Source organism: Mercenaria mercenaria, chromosome 13, assembly GCF_021730395.1.
Source record: "Mercenaria mercenaria strain notata chromosome 13, MADL_Memer_1, whole genome shotgun sequence".
NCBI classification, from domain to species: Eukaryota; Metazoa; Mollusca; class Bivalvia; order Venerida; family Veneridae; genus Mercenaria; species Mercenaria mercenaria.
In genome coordinates, this window is record NC_069373.1 from 63,194,705 (window position 1) to 63,202,170 (window position 7,466).

Consider the following 7,466-nt stretch of genomic DNA (forward strand, 5'->3'; position numbering starts at 1 on the left):
ATAGCTTTTAACTTAAAATTTAGTTTTAATCATGCTATTTAGATCTGATCGTCAAAATATTGAATTTTTCTATGTGAAAAAGTGCGGAAATCATACAAATGCTTAGAACTTTAATATATTTAAAGCAATTAAGTTAAACTCTATATTTATATATAGAGGAACCGTTATTCTACAGCATATGTAAAAAGAAATAGAAAATATCTACATTTAATAAGGTAGTTTGATCGTCAAAATAACGTTTTTCTTTCTATTTGAAATTGTAAGACTTAGGATCATCCAGAAAATCATAAATGCATATAACGATGTTTTGGACAACCAGACGGAGTCTTTGCATGTGGAAAGAGAATTCGTTTAGAAAAAGAATTTGATTTTAATCTAGGCATCTTGCAATATACTACAACACTCGGCTATAAGACAAGAGTTATTCGTATGACAAGTAACAGAGGTTAATTTGTAATCACGGCCTATTCCATTTAATGATGGACTGGAAAGAAGGAAGTCTAATAAATAGCTTTAAGGTACGCAAAATACCTTAGAATATCAAAAGGCAAACAACAAGCGCACATGTTAGAGATAACGGATTGTAAACCTACTTTTGATATTAGAAATGATTTGGCTTTAAATTAGGTCCAATTTCTGCCATTAATATTTTATGTGATTCATAAGTTTTAAAAAATTCTCAGTTAGTTAGTCAAACATGCAAACGTTGTTATCTAAGTCAGTATGGTCAATTTGAACATCAAATAACGCATGGCGTATTTCATGAAACACTCGTTATAGATGATTTTGAATATAAATATGTATTGTTTGGTTTTCATCACTATTTTTAAATATCGTTTCGCCATATTTTCCTGGGTGATTATTTATTTTAGTACAATTTCAAATGATTTTACAACAGTTAAATACGAAATCAAATGTTCACTTCCAAATTTTGTCAATGTTTTTCAGTTATGGTTCACACATCCTGATACTTTGGCGTAATTTATTCTACTCTTTTATCACTTTATGTCCAGTACGAAACACTGTCTGGGGTAACAATTTCTGTTTGTTTTATATTATTAATATCAATAGAAGAAAGTTAAAGTTTAACCTGAGAAAATGGTAATGTTCCACTTCCACGTTCTGTCACAAATTTTACAGCATCAAAAACATGTATCATAATTATAATATTTGTTACGTTAGTATAAAATAATCCTTTTCTTTCAAGAACATCCATTTTTACATAAACAACTTTATTCAAAACTATTTTATAACACATTCTCACGCACGCTGGAACATGTATAATTTTTTGAACTAGTGACTTTTCTTTGTTAGAAATACGTCAAAGTTTTTATGATGAAAGCGGTTTCAAAGTACTGGACACTGGTTTTTCAAATCCCATTAAGCCATTAAGATGTCATTATATAAAATATATATAAAATATTGAAAAAAATGCCGAATTTCTCAGTTTTAACTTCAGAAATGAACTTAGGTCGGATAAATGCCTTCCAAAAAGTATAAAAACATGTGTATTTTTATTAATATAACGTCTTATTACATACACATTTAAAAACTACGTTAAGGATGTACGAGCGGTTTCTTTTTCAGGATGTCCGCCATTTGAAAAATGTTTCTTTAAATATTTCTTTCTAGAAAAAAAATTGCCAAAAATTAATCCTAAATATTTAAAATATGACTAATAATGTACTATTTTACCAAATGGATTCTACTTGTTGCGAAATTTTATTTTCACACTTTATTTTGACAGACATTTGCCTAAAATTGGTGTCAGATATACAATGGGGTAGGGGTCGGTAATTTCAAAACTCTATGAAGGTAGATCAGGTTTAGTTCTGATATTTTTCTGACTAATATATATAATAATGCTACAACTGAAATAACATTTTCAACATAGCAATTCATATTTTCCAGGAAATATAAATCAAAACAAACAGAACTAAAGATATAAAAAGTATAAAAAAGCACCAGTTTTTAAAAAAGAATCTTAATAAAACTCTTAGATACACGGTGACCCCCTACTTTTTTCTTTCCATTTAGAGGCATTTTTGCGTGTCATAAAATCTGCAAAATATTTTTGAAATCTTAACGTCCGAAGTTTTTGTAGATTTGAATACGTTTATTCAATTGAAAATAAAGTGTGTGTGTGTGGGGGGGGGGGGGGGGTGTTATTATGTCAGCATGTAAAAATGAAAAAGATTTGTTAGTGACATTTATGCTTATATAATAGGATAGATCGCCATGACGTCACGTATTAACATCTGTTTATCTTTTGGTGGGCAAATATCGTTTGTGTATAGGATATCGTTTGTGTATAGGATCGGAATTTTTATTTTTTTTAATAACTTTTCGTTCATATATAGATTTTCAAAATTAAAAAAGTTTTGAAATACTTACAATTTTCATATTTTCGTATTCAAATATCGTTTTTTTAAATGACATGTAATTTTAATAGCGGTGTTGTGATGTTCAAAACTTTTAGAAAAAGAGTGTAGCTCTATGTTAAGCGTTCATAGTTAATCCATTGTATTTCGAAATGATAGTTAAAAGTAATTAATAAATTGCCTGTTATATAACCTTTCCATTGGTTAAAAAATTATTGATTTAAAGTGGAAAAATGCGCATGTTTCAAGTACAAATCAAGCTGAAGTAGATGTGTGAGAAAAAAAGGGTGAAGGAAATTACAGCTTTTAACCCAATATAACAAACTCTTCCTGTTACCAGTACAAGATAATTACTTTCCAAATATGACTTTTCTTATTTTGACTGGGGCAGTCATTTTAAGAAAAGTCAAACTGCACGCAGGAGTTGCTTCCCTTCAACTACAGAAATCTCTACCTATAGGTAAGGGAGATCACTGCGTAGAAGACTGAAGAAAAAAAACTATTATCTTATTAGTCTGATTTCTTTATTTCTAGAGCATCAACTTCAAATACTTATGCGGCATTATCGTTAATTTAACACATTTAAATGCACAGCAACCGAAAATTGCTTTTATAAAACATTCACCAAAAACACACTATGTGCAGTAAGATGCGCATAATGCCACTTTAATTTGTGTTTAAAAAAGGTTTAGGCCGTTAGACAAACAAACAGACAGATACTTTTATTTACAATCAGATTATACAGCATGTACATGAGAACAACATGATTTATTATATTAACAAATGTGGGTGTATATACATAGCAATACTGAAACAAATATCACTGTTTACAAAAAACATGGACGTTCGGCGTCTACCAACCCGATCACTGTCTTATCAGTTCTAAAAATAGAATACACAACAGATTTGTATACAAACACGATCTCTCCTTGTATTCGACCTGAAATCCCTGTAACATTTAGTGGGCTATCATATGTTTTATAAAGTACACTTTTTTTCCGTTTTACAAATTTCAGAAATGCGTGAGCAGTAGGTGAAGAAAATGTCCTACTGTATAAAACTAAAATGACTTCGGTGACCTGTGCTTTTGCATCTCTTATTTGTCTTAGAAACTAATGTTCTCCAAGCTCACAGTGTATGAAAAAAGATCTTAACGTTAGAAAAAAACGATCCAACATTCGTAAGTTTCAATGGACCCTGAAACGTCATTATTTTCCATATTGGCATTCATATTTCATATCGGGTATGTGACGTCATTTTGTGACGTCAGTTTCATGTATACCGATGCGTTTAAATGTTCTTTAACGACGATATTTACAATTTCACACATGGTTGATAACAAATTTGAATCACTGATATATAATTTGAAGTGTAGTATGTAATAAAAAGGTTATGAGCTTTGTTTCGAGAAATATGCATGAGGATTGATCGTGCGACTTTAGGAGGGGGGAGGGGTAGTAACTTTGGTTTTAGGAATAATAAAAGTAGATCTATATCTGATTGTGTTTTTATTTTACACAGTAGAGCTATTTTGAAGAAATTAGTTGCAAGTAAACAATCTCTATATTGATGTTTTGTAGCTTTGTGGTACATGTATAAACTTACACAAATTTGTTTAAGTTCTGAAATTTTGAAAGTCATGAATTCAGTGTATGCACAGGTAACAGCATGTGTAACAGCATGTGTCAGACATTTTATAACAGTGTCAGAATTGTTTGTCGTCTCTTTGGGCCTTAAACAAGGAAACCACCTACCTTTGTTCAATTCTCTTCCTCCTTTATGTGAATGACGCCACCTGTAATATGAATTTCAATGCATTAACGGAAACTGATTTAAACCACCTATACATGTATATGCTTACATTTGCGGACGATCTGTTAAATGTTTTTTTTTTTCATGATCTGAATAGCATTTTATTATGTATTGTCCTAAATATAGAGAGCTTTTTTTACCAAAATACTGTACGAATTGGCCAACAACTAAAAAAGTTTATTACACTTATGAAATAAAAAACCAGAGAACCAATATTAAGTTCGGAAAAGTTTTAAAAGCTGTATAAAAGCTTAGAAATAACACAGATTAATAAGTAATAGAGTCATGTGAATGATGATGTGCAATAGCATTATTTGTTGTTGTATTTGTTGTTGGTAAACTTGTTTTCTTTCTTATGAACAGTCCGGGACTTTGTCACGTGATCAGGTGAAAACAGGGATTCTGCAAATGTTATAACACGAAATGAACATGCGCTAACGCTATTCTAGCATAAGACGCGTATAAACTGATAAATGGGTACAATGTCTCTCAACGTCATTAATTTTCCACAAAATGCGCGGGAATGTCTGGGTTGTTTTTTACGTTGACGTCATTTCGTTTTGAATAATCCGTTTTGGGGCCGAATGACGTTTACGCTTTGCCACGGAACGCGCATATGTAAAAAGGTGTTATAACAGCACGCGAGCGCGAAAATCTTTCTGTTAACACACGTTTTCTCTCTTGTTAAAACATCCCCGAAAAGTTACAAGAACAGCAGTTTTATGCTAGAATAATGTTCAAAAGCAAACTAACTCTGTACTCTGTTCTTTCTGAGAACTTCAATGCAGATTGTATATTTAATCTGATGAAGAAAATGGCAGTTCCTCCAATGAAAAGTGTCCAAAAAATATTGATTCCTGTCAAATAAGTAAACACGAGAAAAACATGAGTCAATCAGAGGCCGTGAATTCCGAAAAACGCCCAAACTAATCCATCTGGACCTACAAATGCGGATATCATGGTTTATTTGTCAAAAATTGATAAAAAGGTGGAAGTTTTCGACTCAGTGGAGAAAAAAAAGACAAACTTTGAAAAAGAGATTACCAAAATATGGGTCATAATAAACAGTGTAATGAACGATTGAGGAAGGTAAAGCAGAATGTGTTGATTTTTCACTTGGTGTAGTTAATAGTAACGTGATCTAACTAGAAAAGGACAGAGAGGCCAAGAAAAGTAAAATTGTTTACCTCCAGTCGCAATCAATGCGGAACAATCTAATGTTTGAAAATATACCGGAGGCGCGACCAGGGGAAACGGAGAACGCGGAAAATCAGTGCGTGATTTTGTGGAAAACAAAATGAAGATAGCGAAAGATATCATTGCTAACATTAAATTCGACAGAGTTCATAGAATGGGTCAAAAGGGCGACGCGAAGCGTAGAAAACCTAGGAGTATCTTGGCGAAATTTACGGAATACAAAGAGAAATATATTTAAATGGATATATTTTACATAACTTCTTCCGGAAATTTCAAAATCATAATGCTAAGCAGGCAAATGGTGGAGTAGCAGTTTATTATAAGGATACGATTAAAGGTGGCATTGAAATAGTCCGCAATCATTGTGACGCAATAATATGGTTGAAACTAGACAGGTATTTTTTTCATATGGAAGAAGATATTTACTTGTGCGGGCTTTATTTGAGTGGCGAGGACTCACCAGCTTATAATATTTCTAATGTTGATCTGTTTGAGATGTGATATCTCAGATTTTGACTGTGTCGGTATACTTTACTTTTAACAGCTGACTTGAACAGCAGGGTCGGCATAAGAAACGATTTTATTGAATGTGATAGATATATTTTGTTGATATCGACTTTGATAACTATGTCCCTGATACCCCACTTAAACGGGCCTATAAGATAACGCATGTAACTGTTACATAGTTGTCGTTGGCGAACTTGGTCGTTTTCCATTATCTGTTATTATGAAAGAGAGAGCCTTAAAATATTGGATAAAATCATGAAAAACCAGGAAATGCCTATGTATAGAATTTTTAATGAGCAATGCAATGGCTAAATAGTCATTCATGGTCACATAAAATTAGATTTTTGTTAATTAGTTTAAGTTTTAGTGATGTCCGGTTGAACTTTGATTCAAACTTTAACTATTATGCTATGTTTAAGCAACGGCTACGTGATCAATACAAACAAGGTTGGAAATCGTCAATTCAAAATGTATCGAAACTTGAATATTATAGGATATATAAACTTGAATTTTGTTATGAGAAATATTTAGATATTTTACCAAACTGAGAAAACAATATAAGAGTTTTAGAAGTCTGAATACCATTTTATGTTTTGTTGCAATAAGTACTCACATATTAGACAGAAATATTGTATGAATACAGCTTGATCGTCTGTTAACAAAGTCATATGTATCATGTCCTCTACTAGTAAGAAAAGATTGATAAAACGTACGAAATATATGAGCGAAGTTTCAAACTTCGTGAATAAACTTTTGAAGATCTAGCTGCTTCTTAGATTTTTTATATAATTTTTAGCTGAATTTATGTATGCACAGTATTCGTGCTTTATTGAAGTGGTATATTTTGTGTGTTTGTTTATATCATATAATTATGTATGTATATGTCTTGATCATATTGATTAGGTCAAAGGCATTTGTAATGCCGATTTGCCATAGAAAGATTCAAGATTCAAGATTCAAGATTTTATTTCATACAAACCAGAAGGTCATAGACCCATGTGGCAAAATACAGCATTTATAAGTATATGGTGACAGCAAACGAAAGTTAACAGTATATACAGTCATCATATCAAACGTGACTTAAAGTTTATAACTAGTAATACAATTGATTGTAGCAATATAGACATTGGTCATATCAAATATAACGTCAAGTAAAACGTTAGACAATTAGTAGTATAGAGGTTTAGAATGAAATTTAATAAATCGCCACGGACTGGTCAGAAAGAGACACTGAAATTGAAAATAAATATAATCGGTTGTAATGTACTCTGTATTTGTGTACCTGAATGCGAGCACTAATAACATAATAGTATCTACTACTTCAAGTACATAGTGTCAGTATACTAACTATACTAAAAATGATTATATTGATAAACTTATTGCTACAATTGAAACATATGATTAAATATCTGAATACTAATACAGAAGAGCTAGACATGAAAACTTACTTCAGATCAACACTCAAAACTTTCCACTACGTTGTAAACCTTGTCCGAAAACGAAAGTTGACAAGATAACAACAGTGAGACATGCATCTGTTTACAAAATGCTTTGCAAACTGAATTATAT